The 21,491-nt window shown below is 53.6% G+C and overlaps 1 protein-coding gene across 2 annotated transcripts in view; it reads left to right on the top strand.

The window, feature by feature from the left end:
- The window catches only part of ITPKB (inositol-trisphosphate 3-kinase B), a 104,324-nt gene that overhangs the window by 68,799 nt on the left and 14,034 nt on the right, over positions 1-21,491 (top strand). Inside the window, exon 3 of one of the 2 annotated variants that reach the window (XM_059875688.1) lies at positions 1-21,491. This exon is cut by the window's left edge and continues 13,793 nt beyond it. The exons of the other annotated variant lie outside the window; for it this stretch is intronic. The gene's annotated coding sequence lies outside the window, so the exon portion shown is untranslated. 2 annotated transcript variants of the gene reach the window in all.

Genomic DNA, 21,491 nt, shown 5'->3' with positions numbered 1-21,491 from the left:
GAATTAGACAAAATGTTAGGTTAGGAATATGTTCAATCAGAATTGCCAGCTTGTGGTGATAATAAAAAGCTGATCAGTTTTATTATTGTTATAAATTTCCCAGCAGACTGTTAACCCTCTTAATTGCTTACCTCTGAGGCAAACTGCCCCCCTTCGCCTGGGCTTGTTGGTGAGCTAACCTGCTTGCTGTTCTGAATGTGCTTTTATTTCTCTGTTTTGCTTATGTTTTTCCCAGGGCTGAAATCTTACCTGAAACACACACACGCCCTCTGCACCATCCTCATCTTCCAGGATGTAGCTTAAATGCCACCTTTCCTGTAGAGCTTCCTTAATGTATTTCCCCTGATTCCCAACTAAGCTAACTTCCTATAGCCCCTATCTGCACCTCCGTAAAATCGCCAACATTTTCTACACTCTAATGTAGTTTTTTATCCCCCATAAAGAACTCAGCACTGAACCTAGGACATAGTATAAGGATTGGTGTACCTTGCTGAATTGGAATGGGTACAAACTGTCCTGGGTGGTAGAGGACAAAACGAGGAGGAATAGGCAGGAGGGATCACGGGATTTTGGATTTCATAAGCAGGGGAGGTGAGTGGAGGCTGTTTTTGTCGGGACAGGGCCAAGGAGAGAGCAGAGTGCGACTGTTTGCTCTCAGTCAGGATAGAAGTTTCTGGAGAGGACAGCCGACAAAGAGGTGGCACACTTGTGGAACCAGCTTTGACCTGGGTTTGTAGAAACCTGGATTCTTCTCTGTTGAGCTTGTGGTCTGGGCAGGTCCCTCCCCTCTGGGCATTCTTTGCAGTGAGGGACCTGCACAGAGTGGCCTGAACTCTAGCTGCTTCTTGCTCCAGCGTCCACAAGGTGAACTTTAGGCGCCTTTGCTGCTGCTGCTAAGTTGCTTCAGTCGTGTCCGACTCTGTGCAACCCCATAGACGGCAGCCTACCAGGCTCCCCCATCCCTGGGATTCTCCAGGCAAGAACACTGGAGTGGGTTGCCATTTCCTTAGGGGCTCCTAAAGGGTTTAGGGTTCACACAAGGTGCCTTTAGGGGCTCCGCCTTCCTTTTGTGTCCAAGTCCCTGGCCAGCCGTGCCCTGGGTCTGTGGGAGGAAGCCAACCCCTTCTGGGAGTTGTGTGCAGCCTGGACCAGCCTCTGATGGGGATGGGAGAGGCCAGGGAGCCTGCTCAGGGTGACCTGTCTGGGTCCTGGGTCTGGGGTGCTCCTGGAGGGGCTGGCCCTGGGGGCAGGACCTTATGAAGGCCTTAGAGGCTGCTGCCTCTGGTTCTTGACTTCTGGGTGTGTGTGAAGCTCCTCCTTCTGCTTCAGGAATCACAGCTTTCAGCCAGACTCCACAGTGAGGACTGGAGCTTCTGGAGGAGAAGACTCTTGCCTTCCCAAGCAGCCTCTGAGTCCAGGAGGGCACTAGGCCTTTAGTGTAACGGGCATTGATTACTTCTTGACTCTGGGAGGGTCATGCTTTAGGGCCTAGGATTTCAGCTGTTTGCTGACCTCACGGATTGCTCGCTGTAGTTTGAGTGACACCCATGGTACAACCAGATAATTTGATTTTGCTCTAAAGGGAGCCACAAATGAACATGCAGGGTGTGGAGGAGCAGTTCTCCAGGGAAGGAAGCGATGAGCTTCTGCATGTGTTGGGCAAGGGGACATGTGGTGTGGGGAAGGGCAGAGAGGAGGTGATGAGTGAGCAGGGTTTGAGAGAATGGAGACCAGCTCTCTGGGCAAGTCAGGAGGGTGGCTCTCCAGCCAGAGGGAGCAGCATGAAAGGCTCAGAAGCATGAAGCCACATTATGTGTCTTGGCGGAAAGGTCAGATTTTCTTCTTCAGCACAGGGGGTGGAGGGACATGGCTGGGCCAGAGCTCTCAAGAGCCCCTCTGAAGGAGTTTGGTCTCTGTTCTGAAGACTTTGGGGAAGCTGTTGAGGGTTTAAAGCAGGCAGGGGTCTGCTGAAATTGGCGAGATGAGCTTTACATTGTAGAAAGAGATGCGGAGCGGGAATTGGAGGAAGGCACACCTGGAGAAAGGGAAGGCCGTCTAATCCAGGTAAGATGGGAGGAGCACAGGGTGGTGCAGATGAGGATGGGAGAGCTGTCAGGGAGATAAACTCGGGGGCCTTGGACCATCTGCGCCAGAGTCTCCTTAGCTCCCCTGAGGGGAGATCCCCAGGTCTTCCACATGGTTTGTGATCCTCATTAGTTCCTGTCAGGCCTGCTGAACGGGTGTCAGGGCAGGACTCTGCCCAAAGCCCCTTCAGCCCCCAGCCACCAGGAAACCAGTGAGGTATGTGGGCAAACAGTGGGACTCCTGTCTTCCTGATGCTCTCTGAAGGAGCTGGTTGTCTTGGGAGCAGTGAGCAATTGGGCTCTGGCCTCTGAGAGCCTCTGGCTTTGGGGGAGGCACCCTGATTGGGTGGCTTGGTCACCTTGGCGTCCCCAGCCCCCAGCCATAGGCGCTCTGGCCACAGGATCCCATCTGGTGGTCCCTGCTCTTCTCATTTCATAGCCGGTCTCTCCCTAGCCTTCCCTGCTGACAGCCTGTGCTTCGTGCATCGCCTTCGGGAGGACTGCAGGGTGGACATGAGACCAAGGCATTTATCGCTCATACCTCTCCTTATCCAGGAGAAGCCCCTTGGTGGCTGGCCCTCTTCCATCCAGTTCATCATTTTATTCTCATTTTCACCAGATTTAGGGGAAGAGAGAGGTTGGGCAGGAGCTTTGGCTCTGCTGCTGCTGCTAAGTCGCTTCAGTCGTGTCCGACTCTGTGCGACCCCAGAGACGGCAGCCTACCAGGCTCCCCTGTCCCTGGGATTCTCCAGGCAAGAACACTGGAGTGGATTGCCATTTCCTCCTCCAGTGCATGAAAGTGAAAACTCAAAGTGAAGTCGCTCAGTCGTGTCCAACTCCTAGCAACCCCATGGACTGCAGCCTACCAGGCTCCTCCATCCATGGGATTTTCCAGGCAAGAGTACTGGAGTGGGGTGCCATTGCCTTCTCCATTGGCTCTGGTGTGGGCCTATACCTAAAAGTGCCCCTGCCACTGCCCTGGGAAATACTCAGAGGCCATAGGACCCTCTGGTTTCTCCTAGCATTCTTTTTTTAAAAATTTTTATCAGAGTACTATGTGTGTGTTAGTTACTGAGTCGTGTCTGACTTTTTGTGATCCCATGGACTGTAGCCCACCAGGCTTCTCTGTCTATGGATTCTTCAGGCAAAAATACTGGAGTGGGTAGCCATTTCCTTCTCCAGGGGATCCTCCCAACCCAGGGATTGAACCCAGATCTCCTGCATTGCAGGTGGATTCTTTACCGTTTGAGCCACCAGGGAAGCCCATACTTAATCGGAATATAGTTGCTTTCATTTCAGTTCAGTCACTCAGTTGTGTCCAACTCTTTGTGACCCCATGGACTGCAGCACTCCAGGCTTCCCCGTCCATCACCAATTCTCGGAGCTGACTCAAACTTATGTCCATTGAGTCGGTGATGCCATCCAAGCATCTCATCCGCTGTCATCCCCTTCTCCTCCCACCTTCAATCTTTCCCAGCGTCAGGGCCTTTTCCAGTGAGTCAGTTTTTCGCATCAGGTGGCCAAAGTATTGGAGTTTCAGCTTCAGCATCAGCCCTTCCAATGAATATTCAGGACTGATTTCCTTTAGGATTGACTGGTTGGATCTCCTTGCAGTCCATGGGACTCTCAAGAGTCTTCTCCATCACCAGAGTTCAAAAGCTTTACAAAGTTGTATTGGTTTCTGCTGTACAGCAAAGTGAATCGGCTATACATATATCCATCCCCCCTTTTCTGGATTCCCCTAGCATTTTGAGTGTTAGGTTTTGTGGCTAAGACATTAAGGTTTCTCCTGACCCACTGTGGTGATGCCATGGTGAGCGTCTCCTCCCCAAGGCTGGGTCACAACTGGTGGTCCCAAGTGCCGGGCACCCCTAGTTCTAAATTCTGCTCTGATTTGAAGCCCATCAGAGCCTGTTCTGTTCAGCCATGACCCCGTGATGTCCCACCTCTCTGGTTGAGGAGACTGGGCCTGGTTGTGTGGCTCAGAAGTGCTGGGTTCTCCTTCAGCTTCCCTAAGTAACCACTGAGCCACCTCTTGCCTCCCTCTCCCTGGCTACTAATCTAATCAGAGAGGGCACCTTTCTTTGAGTGTTTTATCCTTTAGACCTAAATGGCCATGTCTCACCTTGCCTGTGGGGTGGGCAAGTGTTGAAAGCATTCCCCTTGTTCTCCCACATCATCCTCCCGACAGTCCGAGAGGCAGGGTGGTCCTGTGCACTGTCTGCAGATGGAGAAGAAACTCAGGGTGGTAGGTGACTTAACCATGTTACATGGCAGTGAGTAGTGCTTTTACAACCAGTTGAGGTCCTAAGGCATCCTTGGAGCCTGATCCCCTTCGTCTGTCATCCAGAAACTCAGCTTGAATGCTGTCGGAGGCCAGGCAGGTAATGCAGGTGAACACCCGGTGACAGGTGACAGAAGGTCCATCTCAAGGTGTGTAGTTTAGCTCCGGCCCACAGACGGTCATCACCCCCAATTGCGGGGGGGGAGGGTGGGGGCGCAGTGTGAAGCACAGTATTTCAAAGAATGCTGGAAATCTGGATGTTTGTGTAAAATGTCCTGATTTTTAAATGTTGGCAACTAGTTTCGGACAAAACAAATTGTTGGCAAAGAAAGCGAATGTGCTGGCCACTGGCTGGAGGCTCGGTCCTGCGTCCTCCGGCCACTCAGTGGCTTTCCTCTGGGTCTGGTTTGGAGCTGAGGGGGAACTCCGCCGCCTGACTTCCCCAGCCAAGGGTTTGGGAAGTTGGGGAAGAGGAAACCGTCCCAGGAGCTGCCGGTCCATCCGCGCCCTGCTGGCCAAGCACCCTGTAAATAGCTCATCTGCTTGCATTCCCGGGGCAAATACTTTCCATTTTCCTCTTGGGTCACTGTGAATTCTGGGGTTCTCTGGCAGTTTATTGCCTCGCTTCCTCTTCCAAAGATTGAAATGACGGCGGCTTGAAAATATTTTCTCCATTTGGGTTTTTCCTTGGTGACCTCACTCGGAGACAGATGTGCCCTAATAATAGCATCGAAAATTGAGGGGGATAGATGAGCCAGCTGGTTCTGTTCCCTAGAAGTTATGTTACAGTTCCCAAATGTGGGCGGTCCCCAGGGACCTGGGGTGGAGGCAGAGCCTGTGACAGGGCCAGGGTCACCATGAGACTCCGGAGTGCCCCCCTCTCTGGGACAGAGTCCCTGCGGCTGTGTTTACCCTGGAGGGAGGCTCTCACGCCTAGTCCGGGCTCCCAGCTCAGCTGCTGGGCTCCCGGCACATGGCAGGTGGACAGTGCAAAGGAGGTTTGCACTTGGCATGGATTGGCAGACCGAGCGCTTTCTCAACTCCTGCCTTTTCCCTGTGCCCAGAGGCTTAGAACTTGGCGAGACCTAAGCCCAGTCTGTCTGGAGCAGCCAGTCTTCCAAGGGTCTCTCTGGTTGCTTTGGCTCAGGCCCGCTGGCTGGAAGGACCCTCGGTCCTTAAGCCTGTTTCTCAGCTTCTGCCATCTGAGAATACGTTTTCCAGACAACCCACTTGCATCTCTCAATAACCTTTCACTTCCCCCGACTTAGTTGGAAGAGGCTGGAAACACGTCTAAGGGAATCAGAAGCATTCCATAAGCCATGTGGGCAAGAAGGGGGACTTTTGTAGCTCAAGCTTTGAGGCAGAGGGTGGGGTGTCCCTTGTATAGAAAACCCTTCACCATCTATATGCAGGTGCTGGTGCTGGGTTGTGGGTTAGCTCCTCTGTAATCTGAGGGAGAAGCTGGGAGAGCCTGTGGCAGAAGCCGGCTTTCAGTTCAGTTCAGTCGCTCAGTCATGTCCGACTCTTTGGAACCCCATGGACTCCAGCACACCAGGTTTCCCTGTCCATCACCAACTGCCCGTGTCTTCACACAGGAGATCCCCAACGTGGTGTTAGGATCCGTTCCCTGTGTGACTTAATTATCCCAAGAGCTGCTGTAAAATACTTCAGTGTGAGATAAATGTTAATGCATTGTAGCCTAAAGCAGAAAAGTGAAGGAAACAATTGTGGGGTGTGTGGGAGACCCCCCTGAAGTTGGGCATGTGAGGGATGCAAGGGCTGCCAGGGATGGGAGTTAGGGCAGGAGCCCCAGGTCTGTCCCCTGATTGGGATCCAAGCCTGGATGAACCTCTTGGCCCCTGGGAGCTGCTCAGGGAATGAAAGGTGCCCTGGGAGGCTCCTGCTATGCAGTAAAGTGCTAAGTAAGCACTCAGGGCCCCAGTTGACAGAGAGGCATGGGGATGGGTGATGAGTCAATCTGTTTATGAAAATCACACATACCGACAGACGTCAGGATGACCCGGGGGACAGCTGCACTCTGATAGCTGACAAGTCTTGCTCATACTTGGGGGTTCACTGGTGTGTCTTTCTGGCAACCCATTTCCTGTGCCTCCAGCAGTCTGCACGTGAACAGATGCATGACCGCCTCACTGAGACAGGCCTCTACCCAGAACAGCCCTGGTCGGGAGAGGGAGGCTGGGTGACTCAGAGCTCTGCCTCAGCTCTGTTGGGCAGGGCCGCCGCAGTCGGGTTCCGAGCCTCTGCAAGCCCGCCTTCCTATTTGCTGAGCGCCACTCAGCCACAGGCAAATCAGCGTCATCTGTTAGAAACATGAATTGCAGCCATGTGTCTTGCTTGGAAATATTTTCTAAATATAGCTAAATATTTGATACTGCACATGATTTGTTCTCATGTGGTATTCACGCTCTTCCTGAAAAGTTTGCTTGTTAGAAATGCCTTTGGTGGGAGTTCCCCCAAAATCTGACTTTGGCATCAGTCCAGAATATCCCCTTTTGACCAACACCCTTACAGGTGCTTCCTGGGGTCTCAGAAACTACTTAAACAGTAGTTTTTAATTTGTGAATGTTCTTCCCTAGAGAAGAAAACTTTTATCAAGCTGAGGAGTGAGGAGTTCTTGTCTCTTCTAGTAATACTATGTACACAGTAGGATCCTCAGGTTCTTAAGTTTATAACCAGAAGATTTCAGTCTCAGAGCATCTTTGAGAGAATACAGGGAATCTCTGAGCTGCTAACACAGGAGAAGCTTGTTTCCATAAGCAGTGCTGTTCTGCTTGTGAGCACTGGAGGAAGAGAAGAGGACATTCTCCATTCTTCCACATTTTGCAGAAAACTTCCTCTCCGATTCCTGGCCTTTTAAATGTCATCTTCTAGAAAGGAGAAGGGGCTTCCCAGGTGGCGCTCATGGTAAAGAACCCACCTGCCAATGCAGAAGACAGACGTCAGAGACTCGGGTGCGATCCCTGGATTGGGAAGATCCCCTGGAGGAGGGCATGGCAATCCACTTCAGTGTTTTTGCCTGGAGAAATCCCATGGACAGAGGAGCCTGATAGGCTACAGGCCACAGGGTCACACAGAGTCAGACGTGACTGAAGCGACGTAGCACGCGGAAAGGAGAAGGGGGCAACAGAGGATGAGATGGTTAGATGGCATCATTGACTCAATGGACATGAATCTGAGCAAACTCTGGGAGATAGTGAAGGACAGGGGAGCCTGGCGTACTTTAGTCCATGGGTTGCAAAGAGTCAAACACGACTCAGCAAGTGAACGACAGCAAAGCATGGGGAGAAGAAGTCTGTTTCCAGTGGGCCACCTGTCAGAGCTGCCTGGAGCCTGTTGCCTGGCAATAGGCAGAGTGACTTCTTTCACATCTTGGGTCCCTGGGGGAAGACTGGGGTGGTGAGAGGGGAGGGTCACCAGTAAATAGAGGAACTGCTGGTAGTTGCTGGGCAAGGCTGCCTCTCATACCCATCCTAGAAGGGCCCCTGGGAGTTCTGGACTTCCAGGAAGTCTCTGCTTAAGGAAAGAGTCGATCTGTTTCTGGGGACCTGCTGCCTGATGTCTGTGGCCTTCATCCTCTGCACTTTCCTCTTGGAAAGGTGGCCTCCGAAGGCCAGGGCTGGGGTAGAGAAGGAGGTGATCAGACCCTGCTGAGCCAGTGCAGAACCCCCTTCCATGTGCTTCATCCCATGGACGGGCTCCTGTCCTCAGGAGGCTTGCAGACCAGACCAGACACATGAGAGGTTTGCAGTACTCACCTCTACTGAGCGCTTCTTCTGTAGCAGGTACTGCATAGAGAGACTTTAATCCTGTAAATAACCCTGCCAGGTAGGTGGTATTCCCATTTTAAAAATAAGGAGGAAACTGAAGCTCAGAGAGGTTTGGTAACTTGCCTAATACCACCAGCCAGGAATAACAGGATCTAAACCTGGGTTTATCTGGCTATAATGGTACATGTTACAGATGACCAATGAAGCAGCCTAGCAGAGGGATGGACAGCTTGGACCCTGAAGCCAGACTGCCTGGGTTCAAATCTTAGCTTTGCCAGTTACCATTTGTAATTGGGCAAGTTGCATTCTTGGGCAAGTTGCTTAATCTGTTTCTCAGTTTCCCCATCTGTAAAATGGGCTAATGAAATGACCTAGGTGACAGGTTGAGACACTTGTATTATGTATATGTAATACTTACAAAGCATTTAGCATTGTGTCTAGCTGTAGTAAACACTCGAGCACACATGCATGCATGCTCAGTCATATCTGACTCTTTGCAACCCCATGGACTGTAGCCCCCCAGCCTCCTCTGTCCATGGGATTTTCTGGGGAAGAGTACTGGAGTGGGTTGCCATTTCCTCCTCCAGGGGATCTTCTCCACCCAGGGATCGAACTAGCATCTCCTGTGTCTCCCGCGTTGGCAGGAGGCTTCTTTTGCCACTGCCTGCCCAGAAGCTGAGATGGAGGGTCTGGGCTGAAGGAGGTCTGTTGGAGCTGTGGTTGTCCTGACTGGTCCCTGTGAGGAAGTGGCTCTGGGAGGGGCACTGGGGGTACTCAGCCTTCAGTGCCAATTGTCTGTTGACCAGTAAAGACCTCAGTAAATTTCCACCCTCTGCAACTTGGCCTTGTTTTTTGCATTTTAACCAAAGTAAAAATAAAATCTCTGGGGAGGGGTGGACGAGGCGACGGGAGGGAAGGGACCTGTGTGTTGCCGGGCAGCCCCCACCAGCTGGGCAGGGCCCCGGGTGCCCTTTCCCAGAGGAAAGGCTGAACCTTTCTGTCCTGTGAGCTTTGTCCACTAGGAAGTCAGCTGCTAGAAGCTGCTACCCCCACCCCCAGGGCTCTTCCCCGGCCCCCTGACCACTCCCTGCTTCCTGCAATTGTTGGCTCCCCCAGGCCTCTGCTTCTGCGGCCCCACAGACTCCTGGTGGGAGAGGTGGGCTAGGCCCCTGCGCACCAAAGCATTTCCTATGCTTTCAGCTGCTTCCCCCTCCCCGTCTTGCCTCTTTCCTCTAGCGCTCCATTATTTTTAGTTCTTAAGAGGATGAAGTCCAGGAGGGAGGAGGAAGGAGGAGCCAAGCCCGTGACCTTCTCAATCAGAGATGGAGCATTTGCTGGGGCTGCCTGGTAGGGAGTGTTCGGAGCATTTCCATTTTGGGTGAAGGATACCTCCATTCCTGGGTAACAACAACAAAAAAAAGGCTGATTTGGCAAGATTGTAAGCCCCTTGATTGCCAGCTTCTGTAAAGTTAGGAAGAGGGGAGGAGGGTGGATCTGAAAGAATTATTGGTAGAAGTGCTTTCTTCATGAACCAGAGTGAAAGAACATCCTCCAGACCCTGATGAGTGTGTGTGAAAAGGCCCCTGGGTCCGGCTCCGCTGTGCTGGAGCCTGGCGGTGTGTAGTGAACCCCAGGCAGATTGGACAGGAAATCCCCATAAGTATGCCCCCTGGAGATGTCTCTGGAAAGATCCAAGCTCAAGCATGTGAGTGTAAAGAGGTAGGAGCTGGTTTAGATCTGTTTCAGGTCCTATGGGACTTCCCCAGTGGCTCAGTGGTAAAGAATCTGCCTTCAGTGCAGGAGCCACAGGAGACGCAGGTTCGATCCCTGGGTCAGGAAGATCCCGTGGCGGAGGGCACTGCAACCCACTCCAGTATTCTTGCCTGGAGTATCCCATGGACAGAGGAGCTTGGCGGGCTACAGTCCATAGGGCTGCAAAGAACCGGACACGACTGAAGCGACTTAGCATGCGTGCATGTAGTTCCTAAGAGGTGGGATATAGCAGAGCCTCAGCCCTTGCCGTGTGGCTGGGTCTGTAAACTTTGCTCATCCGTCACATGGCTGGTTGTATCGTACTCCACTCTGTCCAGCCTGGGGCGCATCTAGCAATGAGAGGACACACTCCCGGTTCTCCAGAAGCATACCCTCTGATGGGAGACACAGTACAGCCCAAAAGAATCCCTCTCAAAGAAGCTCTCAAAACCTATCCTGCTGGGAGGAAGCTTCCTGGAATGGTGTGTCACTGGTCTAAGCTTTATGGAGAAGATAGGGCCGGCTCACAGATTCTAGCATTGTCGGCTGGAGCCACAGGTCAAATGTGGATCAAGGAAAGGAGGACAGAAAGCTTTGCAGGCAGAGCACCTGCATGGGCGAGGACCTGGGGCTGGAGCAGTTGTGGGACGAGAAGATGGCCCAGGGGAATCAGAGAGGACGGTGAGGAGCCTGAGTGTAGGCAAGGAGGGCGCACAGGCATCTGGGGCGGCCGCGTGTGCCTGTGGGGCCTTGATCCTGCCTGCAGGTGTTAGGAAGTGCTCGCTGGGACCTGCCCTGGCCAGCTGGGCCTGGGCAGCCTTGTCAGGCAGGGACTTTGGGTGATGGTTGAGGAGGGAGAGGGGCCGTGAGGGCCGACCCCTGTGTGCCACACCAGGTACTACCCTTTTCCCCGAATCTGGGCTTCCGGTTGCAACAAGACAAAGGCCATTGCTCAGGAGAGAACAGCTGGGCCACTGCTCAGGGTTTTTCTGGCTTTGGCTAGAACATGCCACTAGGAGCTGACCGACTGAGGTGGACATCCCTCAGAGAGGGCCAGGCCAAGCTGCACACTCCCGTCGGGAGCCCTGGGTCCTGAGCAGCTCCTGCCCTCCAGACCTGGAGCAGAGCAGCCCTCGAAACTGACCAGGAGTGGGGAGGACAGAGCACTCCCCCTGAGAACACGGAGCCAGAGCCCACCTCTCGAGTGCACAGGAACCAGGGGGTCCGGGCCTGCTGAGGCTGGTGAGGACCGGCTCTTCTCGTTCTCCAGCCCTAGAGCAGCCGTTGGTTCTGGGGGAGGTGCTCCACCCACCCCACCCCTCAGCGTGATTCTCACCCTCTGCTGTGGGTTTTTTGCAGGACAGGTGAGGAAAGGGCATGCCAGGCACAGCCCCTGTGAAAGGTGTTCTGAACCACCCAGCATGTGGGAACATCATGTAGGGGCGGGAGCGGGGTACAGATTAAACTCAGCACTACTCGGATCTTTCTCAAAAAGTGTTTTTGCATTTGGCTTTTAGGGGAGTTTTCTTGTTTGTTAAAGGAGGAAGATGGTTAGTCTTCAAATCCAGATTCTTATTTTTAGCCGGAGCTACCTGCCCTGCCAAGTCCTTGGGCTTCATTTTTCCGATCCTTGGTGTCTAGGTTTTGAAAGGCCTTCCCTCCTCCCCTCCAGGCTCCCGGCTCCCTTTGGCAGGGGGAGGTTTCGCTTTTGGCCCCAGCCAGGTTTCTAACCAGGGCTTCGGGACGGAGCTGTTGAGCCAGGGGCCCCTACCTGCCTGGGCCTGCACCCAGCTGCCGTCACAGGCAGGCTCTGCCAGGGCGAATACAATGAACAAAGTTGGCTGGCCTCAGCTCTGCAGCCTGGGAGAAGCACAGGCTTTTCCCCAGCGGAGGAAAGAATGATCACTAGGGAAACCCAAGCTGCTTTTTTAGAAAGACCAAAAGAAGAAAAGAAAGAAGAAAAACGCATTTTTTCCAAACAAGGACAACTCAATGCTTTTCTCTCAGACTTCTGCAAGAGCAGGACAAAGACACAGAGCGAACCTCCCGGGGCAGGGGCGTCTTCACCCGCTCTCAGTGCTTTGTCACTGCCTTCCCGCAGTGTCAGGGAGGCTGTTCTGGGAACAGCTTGGAAAGGAGGGCAAGGCAGGTCTTTATTCAGACCCACTCCATCTGAAAGGTCACTCTTCTGACAAAGCACTTGCTGTTTATCCGAGACTATTTTTTAACTGGAGGAGAGACGATGGGGGCCCAGTTATCCTGTTGGCTGAAACAAAACAAGATCCTTGGAGCACACCAGGAAGCTGTGTGACCTTGGGCAAGTTACTTAACCTCTCTGAACATGTTTCACCATTTGCATAATGGTGATAACTGGATGCATGTAGTGAGTGAGGATTACATGAAATATTAGCATGGTACCTAGTGACATGTTAGGCATTTAATAGGTGATTTCTCTGCCTCTTTTCCCAGACAAGCCAGGTTATCATCACTAACCAACACACATATGCACAGGCATACTTGTATGCACACGTGTGCAGCAAGGCAAAGGATTTTGGCAGTATTGCTTTGGAGAGACATGGGATACAGAGATAATTTCCCTTTTCTGATATTTTAGAGATTTCCCTTCATCTCTTTCACTCAGGGGAAAAAAAAAAAAGGATACTCTTTATAATTATCTGAAAATAAAAATTAGCCAGGTGATCTACTTAAATGAAAAGGGAAGTGCTGGAGGAGACAGTAGCATATTAAGGGAACAACTCAGGTGAGAAAGGGGTTAAGGAGAGTGTGTAAACCCCAGTACAAAATGAAATCCGTTGAGCAGGCCCACTGTTTATTATTTTCTTCACTGGAGCCTAGCAGAGTTACACATGTGTGAAATGGGGTTCTTTGGGAAGCTCTTCTTTCTCTTTTTAGCAATATTACTGACTTTCTGAACCAGAAACTGCTGTCAAGACACCTGGGCGCTGGCCACCTCTGCTGTCCCTGAGTCATGGAGCTCGGAGGCCATGGGAGCCTCCCTGCGGGTTCCCAGCTGCCTCGAACATCCAAAGGGAAGCGTTGTAAGCAATTAATCACACAATTAGCTCATCTTCTTGCCACTGGCAATGATTGACCCTCTAGAAGTGCCCGATGGATTTTTTGCCAGTCTCTTACGCCTCGGAGGAGAAAACCATTCAATTTTGTTAAAAAAGGAAAGAAAGATAAAAGCTTGTACACAGAAGTACAAAGTGAACATCTAAGGTTCACCTGTTCAATGACCGTATACAGAGCACCCATGTATATATGTTACCGCTTCTTCAGTTCTCTCTCTAACCTGGTGGGGTGGCCAGTGGGAGGTTATCATGTCCAGTTTACAGATGAGAACACTGAGGCAGGAGAGGTTCAAAGACTTGCTCACAGCTGCAGCTGGGAAGCGGCAGAGCAAGGGATCATTCTAGCTCCAAAACCTAGGTTGTGTGCCTTCTGGAAACAAAATCCAATGCTGTGGCCTGCCTCAGAGAAAGAGGACTTTGGACAGACTCGAGGTGGAGGGGGGGAGTACAGAGAATCTGCAGGGCGGAAACGCTGCAGGCCTGGCAGGGCCAGCGGGAAGGGAAGCTGCAGAAAGGCCGGCTGCCGTGGACGAAGTGGGGTTGTGAGGAGCTGTCTTGAAGAGGCCTGCTTGTCAGAGACAGTCCAGGCTCCGCTGGGGCTGTTAGGAGGGGAGCAGAGCCCGCAGAGGCCTGCAACTTCATCTCGCTTCGAGCGATTTTGACCAGGTTCCTGATGGGTGACGTTGGATGTGGTCGCCGTCCTGCTGAGCCATGGGGGACCCCTCACAGCTGCAGGCCTCACTAATGGTGGTGACCTCTCCGGGGACCCTCTCAGCAAGCACTGGCTGAGTATCTGCTGGGGCCAGGTGCAGGGGCTCCTGGGTCTCTGGAGGGTTATACTCACCCAGAGCAGAAGTGGGGAGCAGGTGTGCCCAGAGCACCTTGGGAGCACCCTGCTCAAACAGAGGAAGGGCTTCTGGGGAAAGGGGTCTCTGAGCTGCCTAGGGGTTAGCGGAGTCCTTTGCCTCTGTACCCATGCTTGTGAAAAATCCCTGGTGGCTGAAAGTGTTGAGGGCGGGTAGGGAGGGATTTAAGGAGCCAGGAGTTGCCTGGAGAATCTCAACAGTCCTGAGAGAAGGTGTGTTTGTGTGTGTGTATGCTTAGTGGCTCAGTCGTGTCTGACTCTTTGTGACCCTATGACTGTAGCCCTCCAGGCTCCTCTGTCCATGGGATTCTTCAGGTAACTGGAGTGGGTTGCCATTCCCTTCTCCAGGGGATCTTCCCAACCCAGGGATTGAATCCAGGTCTCCTGCATTGCAGGCAGATTATTCACCATCTGAGCCACCAGCAAGGCCCGAAGGTGTGTTTAGTGAGCTGCAGATGCCGCCTTGTGTGGGTGGGGGAGGGGCACCAGGCCTGGAAACCTCCTACTACGTGTGAGACAGTCCTCTAGCAAAGGGGCATCTGCACCCCCAGGACACTACCCCTTTTTCCTCCACCCATCCCAACTTTTGTGGAGAGACACAGCGTTGGTTTGGAGGGGCAGGCGGTGGCTCGAAAGAAGACAGGAAGCAGGCCCCGGACGGCAGTGTGGGCTGAGCTGAGGAGAAGATGGTATTGACCCTGGGCAGCCCGCCCTCCTGTTGTGGGGGCTGGATCGGCTCCGACGACACTGCCGGGCCCACTCCCTACTCAGTGGACGAGAAAGAGGTCACGAGCAAGGGCAGAGCAAGGCCAGGCCCTGAGGAATGTGCAGAGGGTGAATGAGGGGAGAGCTGAGGACATCATTCCCCTTCTGCGATTTTTGGGGTGTACTACTGGGAGCCCCCCAAGGAGAACCTTAAGCACCTTCAATCTCCAGCCCTCCCCTCCCAGCAGTCTGTGGTCATCGGCAGAGAGGGAGTAAGTCAGGAGCCGAAAGGCCTTGCAACCCCCGAGTCACCTGCTGCCACTTAGCAGCAGGGCTCTTTTCCACCCCGGGAGGCAGGGCCGGCTTCCCGGGGGAGTGAGAGCATGCAGCCCCTGAGGGCCCTCAAAGGGGCCCCACGCTTGGTGCATGCCGTGCCTCCCCATCCTGATATTCTTAACAAGTTCTGGGCCTGGGGCCCGAATTTTGCTTTGCTCTGGGCCCTGTGTATCATGCAGCCGATCCTGACAGCAGCTGAAGCATCCTGTGGGTAGGGTGGCTGGAGGCCCCCTCACGCCCTAGCCTCGGCTCTGGATCCCTGCTTTCCCTCCTTCGTCTTTCTCCTCATCTCCACCAGTCCTTTTTGCCTGTTTGATGGCCCAGCTTTGAGGTCATCCGTTTAGTCCTTTCATTTGTCTTAAGGCAATGTTCCATGCAGCACGAGGCAGATAACTGGTTGGGGGAGCCGGCCGGAAGGCGGCGTTTGCCCAGGAGCCATTAGCATCATTGGGAAGCTTGGAGTCTGGTTAAGATAAACACAGAATCAGAGACGCTGCCCAGGCTTCCTCCCTGGGGCCCCGGCAGCCCCACCGGCCAGTGGATCGTTTCCGCGTTGGGCTCTCAAGGGCTCCGGGTGATTCGAGTCCAGGCCAGAGTGGGGGTGAGGAGCAGCTTTCCTGGCCAGGGCTACCCCGGGCACTCTGAGGCTCCATGTGCTGGGTGGAGGGGTCGCCTCTAGAGAGTAAACTCACATCTGCCCTGAGGCCTGGAATCTTCAGGCAAAGATGCGGAGGGAAAAGTGAGACAGAATGTGTTAGTCCCCAAGCCTTCCAAAAGCACCTAGTGGCTGGAGAGGGCTCTGCTCATGCTTGCCAGGTTCTGAAACTCCCTTTCCGGGTGACTTCTGTCACCTCAAGCTTGAAGAGGGTTGGGGTTTTGTTGTTGTTGGGTGTTTTTTTTTTTTTTTTCTCCCACTGCAATCCCTCTCTCCACATTCTCTGAATATTTGAGCTCCCGTCAAGTCAGGTATGAAGGGAGGGAACTAGCCAAAGCAGTGTCAGAGCACCACATATCTCTTGAGTCTTAAAGGACCAGCCTCTGCCCGCTGGGGCTGGCTGTTTTCTGATCCTCCTGAACTACTCTGAGAGCGTTAGGGTTCTGCGCCTTTTCCCGTGCAGCCAGAGTAGAGAACAAGACCCCACCTCTCACAGAGCAAGGTCAGGGCTGTAGCAAACGTCAGCAGAAGGCCCTCCTGTCCTGCATGCAGGTAAGAAAACAGAGCAAAACCCAGACCAGTGCTTATTTAGCCCAGGCGTGCAGGCAGTCATCTAGGGATCTGTGGAGCCAGGTGATCCAAGCCTACGAAAAACCTTACTTCCGGTCTGCAGTTGACTTACATCCAGCACAGAATCAAGGTGAGAGATGTGCACCTCCGCCCCACCCCCCGTCCCCCTGCCATCCTGCTTGACAGGCCATCAGCTTTGTGGGGCTTGCTTTCCCCTTGGAATGCCACCCAAGAACATCCCCAGTGCAGGATCCCAGCCACAGTCTAGGAACGATTGGTCTGATCTGACTCATGGGCGAGCCCAGTGTCACCTGGTGGCTAAGCTGGAAGTGGTTCCTGCCCAGCTCCAGAGTGAGACCTGTCTGGGGTTTTGGTGGTCAGTCATGGAGCATCTCCCAAAGACTCTGGGCCCCTCTGCTGAAGAAGCAGCCTGAACACCTCTTCCCCCTGAGCAGCGTCGTGCCCTGGCTGCCCAGGGGAACTGCCGTGAAGAACCGTCCTTCCCGCCCGGTTTTCTGTCCCCGTCACCTCATCCAGCATGCTCTGGGCTGGGAGGGGCCCTGCTTGTGGATAGACACCGCTGTTGGTATCTTGGTGTGGGGTTCCCAGGATGAACTGGCACCTGCGGCTGGGGGAAGAGTGGAATGACTGGGAAGCAATTCAACTGGTAAGATTCTTCATTTTCCAGAGGTGGACTCCTGTCCACCATGGGGCTCTTTGAAGATGAGAAATGCGGCCGTAAAGGGCCCAGCCCAGCTCCTGTCACATAGTGAGAGCCCATAAGCGATGAGTCAGTGCTGAGGGAGGCTGGCGCCCATCCTGTTGCACGTCTAGGGAAATGAGCCCTCCTGGTGAGATGACAGACGATGCCAGCTTGCAGGCAGTTTCTGAGAGCCATCCCCTTTGCTCTGTCATGCTCAGCAGACTGGAGGGGAACACCCCAGCTTATCCATTTAGTTAAGCCGGTTCCACACCTGCATGTGAGTAAGGAGTACATCAGAGCTGAGCTTGCCTGAGTCAGCTAGCCGACTCCTCAGATTGACATGTGAGGATCCTGCCGCCCAGAGAGGTCAAGGGGGCGTGTCAGCCAGGTGGAGCTTCGGGGGCATTCCAGGGAGGGTCAGCGGAGGGTGTCCAGATAGCCCTGGTGACTGGGAGGTGATGGAGGACCGGAGCCAGCGAGATCAGCAGGCAGCCAGTCCTGCCCTGGAGGAGGGACCAGGCACCCTCGGCCACACCACTTTCAAGGCCTGTGAGGGCTGCCTGTGTGTCTGACATAGCTGGGCTCAAGAAGCTTGAGACCTGGGGCTGTGGTCTGATTCCAGTGGCTGACGCTCTTGAGGCTCTCCCCGGATAGAAAAGATGATCTCCTCCTCAAGATGGAATTCTTCCAGATTGTCGGGCTGTTCTCCTGTCTTGCTGGCCTCCTGTCTTGGGTCGGGGCAGAGGCCTGGCCTCCACTTCTGAGAACTGTGGCTTCCTCCAGCGAGGGGCTCGGAGGGAGACTGCTAGCCCCCACCTGCCTTCTGGAACTGGCTGCCTGGGACATGGCTTCTACCTGGAGCAGGTGGTCCCTGGATGGGTGCTGGGGTCTCCGGCATCATCATAGGCGAACCGATTCTCTGCGACCTCCCACCTTTCTGTTTCTCTCTGCTTCTATGGGCTAGGGGTCGGGGGCCATGATCACCCTGCAGCCTCCTTTCCTGGGCCTGGACCGGGATCTGCTTTTCTGTTTAGTGTTTGGCAGCGACCTTAGGCACGGCCTGGGTGCTGCTATTTAAAACCACAGGAAAATCCCCTGCGTGCTGCTGCCAGCGCAGTTGAGAAATCCCCTGGTGTGCACACCCGGCCCAGTGGAATATTCCACCTTGGAAGGGGCGGGCTCTCTGGCCTTGGCCACGTGGGGCCCATTTTCACGTTGAAGAATTGCTTCCTTGTGGAGGAGGTGTGGGAAAAGGGAAGCTACCCAGAAAAAGGTCTCGTTTACTCAGAGCTCGGCCATGCTGGGAGGCTCTTGGGTCCCATAAGCCATTTGAGGACCCCTGCCCTGGAGCACCCTTCTCCTTTTCAGACCCCTGGACCTAGAGGTTTCACAGCTCAGATGCCTCCGCTGGGCTGGACCTGGCTTTTCTCAGCCAGCATCAGTTCCCTCCTGCCTCCTGCGTCCCAGGCCCCCTGCCCAGTGGGTCCCAGTGGGTCCCCAAAGAGCTGCATCCCAACTGGGTGGGTCTGGCCCAGCCCCAGCTCGATGGCCTTTATTCTTTAGTAAACTTATCTCCAGACTGACTATTCCTGGGCTGACTTCAAGGACACTCTTCCTTGAACTCAGACCACTAAGACTCTTCTACAAACACCTCTGTGCCCTGTGAGCTCCTAATGGCTTTACCTCCTGGGACCAAAGGAAGCTATGTGTTATTCCCATTTTACAGGTAAGATAATAAGGCCTCAGGAAGGGTCCTACATGTCCCAGGTCAGTGAGGAGTGGATGGAGCCAGGACTCAGGCCCAGGGCAGCCTGTCTCCCCCACACCGCAGTCCCCTGAGTCCAACCATTTCAGCCCGGCATCCAGAGCCGGTCTTGCCTACTCGCGCTTATCAACCACTGCTTCCAGCTCTCGTTCCCACCACACATGGCCCAGTTGCTCTAAACCCCGGTCCTGGGCCTCTGTTCCCACAGGCCCTGCTGCCTGCAGGAGTCTTCTGCCCCCTCGAGTCTGCCCTCAGACCGCCTCTGGGGGTCAGCCTTCCTTCCCAGCAGGCCTCAGGCATCACCCCACCCCAGCCCCACCCCGGCAGCCGACACTCCTCCCTGGGTCTTCTGCTGTCACTACATCTGCAAATCGGGGCCTCTCGTCTTTCTCTGAGGGGCCCTTGATCTTGGAATGTGAGAGGGGTTGTTTTTCAGAGTTCTAGAGTGTCCACATTGAGAAGGTGAGGGCACCCCACTCCAATACTCTAGCCTGGAAAAAATCCCATGGACGGAGGAGCCTGGTAGGCTGCAGTCCATGGGGTTGCGAAGAGTCGGACATGACTGAGCGACTTCACTTTCACTTTTCATTTTCATGCATTGGAGAAGGAAATGGCAACCCACTCCAGTGTTCTTGCCTGGGGAATCCCAGAGATGAGGGAGCCTGGTGGGCTGCCGTCTATGGGGTTGCACAGAATCGGACACAACTGAAGTGACTTAGGAGCAGCAGCAGCAGCAGAGTGTCCACAGGACCAAAGAGCATGGGGGACCAGTTGTCCATCTCTCCCTAGACAGATGAGAAAACTGAGGCCCCAAGAGGGTTTGTGAAGAAGGGCAGTGTGGGGGGACTTCCCTGGTGGTCCAGTGGTTAAGAACCCAACTCTCAGTATGAGAGATGCAGGTTCAATCCCTGGTCAGGGAACTAAGATCCCACATGCCATGGAGCAACTAAGCCTGCAAGGCCAAAAACAAAAGTCAGTGTGGGTTTAGTCGACCTCTTATGGGGGAGTGGTATAGGACGGGGTCAGCTTAGCCCTGGTTGGAGAACACTGTGCCTTCCCCCGCCTCCAACCTGGCTCTGAACCTGTCGGATCCTCGTCCCCTCTGAGCTCTGTTGCAGGAGTGTGATCAGAAGATGGTGACCACTATGCGCTTTGCTTTTGGACCCACCTAAACGTCTTCCCCCTGGGTCGAACACACCATCACTTGATTGGTTGTCTCATGTAACTAGATTTTCCCATTGCTGCCCTCATGCATTGTCTGCCCTGAGTATTTATGCAGCCTTCTGGGTCTTAGATAAGAAACACTGGCTTTCCTTAGCCTTCTTTGGTGATCTCCATCAGAAAGACCTAGAAAAAACACCCTTGTCGATGAGGCCAGCCCTTTGTCATGTGGCCTGGCAGAGCACTGCCCTCACTTAAGGATAGAGTAGGTCTTGACGGTAGAGCGAGGGTTTCTGGGATGGGGCAAACATTGCCAGGTTCATGTAGGGAAGAATTTTTCTCCTTAAACAGATTTTAACTTGAAAACTTGATGACAGAAGTAGCTGAGTCTCACCACGGAGAAAAAAACAAAGACCAATTTAACCTTGATTTACCCTTGGGGAGTCCATTCAGCATGCTTTGGGTGGCTGCTGGCAGACGGTTCAGGACAGGAAAGGAGGAGCTGCCTCTCCAGGGTGCCCTGTCCAGGCAGGACCCCCTCTTCTGCAGAATTCCCAGCTTCCCCTTCCCAGCACAGAGTCTTGGGTTTACTGTCTGTGGTTTTGCTGGTTCAGGGATCCACTTCTCAGGAACTTGAAATGCTTCTCAGTTCACTTCTCATCACCCGCTTCAGGGGCTCAAGACACTTGATCTTCATGTCTACAACCCATTCTTATTAAAGTTCACTTAGGGATATTTTTATACAGAGAAATGTTTATTGCTGGGGATAAAAAGGATTTTTTAAAAAAGTAGTCATGTAGGTGAGGGTTTAAATGTTGCTGTGTTACTTACTTGTCTGAGGCTGGGGTTCTGCAAATCGAAACGACAATGATTGCCATGCTTGCTGAGAAAATAAAGTAAGGTGCTCAATAAAGGTTAGTTCTCTTTTCTGCCCAAGGAGCCCCTCCTACACACACACACACACACACACACACACACACACACACAGTTTTTATTTAAGAAACGTCCTGAGAAGGAGAAGTACAGTGGAGAGGGAGTCTCACAGGCATGCTTGCAAGCCTCAAAGACTTGCTTGCAAGTCTCAAAGCCTTGGTGGCACTGCAGTCCCTGGGGAATTCCCTTTAAAGTCTCCTCACGCCTCTCATAGGCAAGAGCTGCCTCTGCTGCCACTGCCTGTGCCAGTGCAGAGTGAGATGGCACGCTGCCACGGGGCGACCATAACCTCTCTGGTCTTCCCCTTACGAGCCCTTGCTGTTGGGATGAGAGAGGTCATTTTCCAGAGTCCTAGAGTGTCCACTGATCCAAAGAGCATGGGTACCAACTAAACCCTCCCTAGATAGATGAAACTGAAGGCCTGAGAGGGGCACGAAGAAGGGCAGTGTGGGTTTAGCTGTCCCCTGACAGGGGCATGGCATGGGATGGGCTCAGCCCTGGATAGAGAACCTCTGCCTACCCTGCCCTCTGTTCTGAGTGCGTCGGAGCCTGTCCCCTTGACTCGAGGTGTTTTGCTCAGCCTGTTTGTACAAAGGGGCAAAGCCCCCTAGATATATGCCACATAGACGTTGGAGGCGAGGACCTCGGAGGCTAGGTCCTCAGAGGCTAGGTCCTCAGAGCTGCCTGCTTTGTGGGCGTGGCACTCACCTCTCGTCCTGTGGCCAGAGCTTACCTGGCTTTGAATTCATCCTAACCAGAAAGTAGCAGTTCTGCTTCTAATGTTGAGTTTTTCGTTTG

This window comes from Bos taurus, chromosome 16 (assembly GCF_002263795.3).
Source record: "Bos taurus isolate L1 Dominette 01449 registration number 42190680 breed Hereford chromosome 16, ARS-UCD2.0, whole genome shotgun sequence".
Lineage (NCBI taxonomy): Eukaryota > Metazoa > Chordata > Mammalia > Artiodactyla > Bovidae > Bos > Bos taurus.
This window is presented reverse-complemented; position numbering and strand designations above follow the sequence as displayed.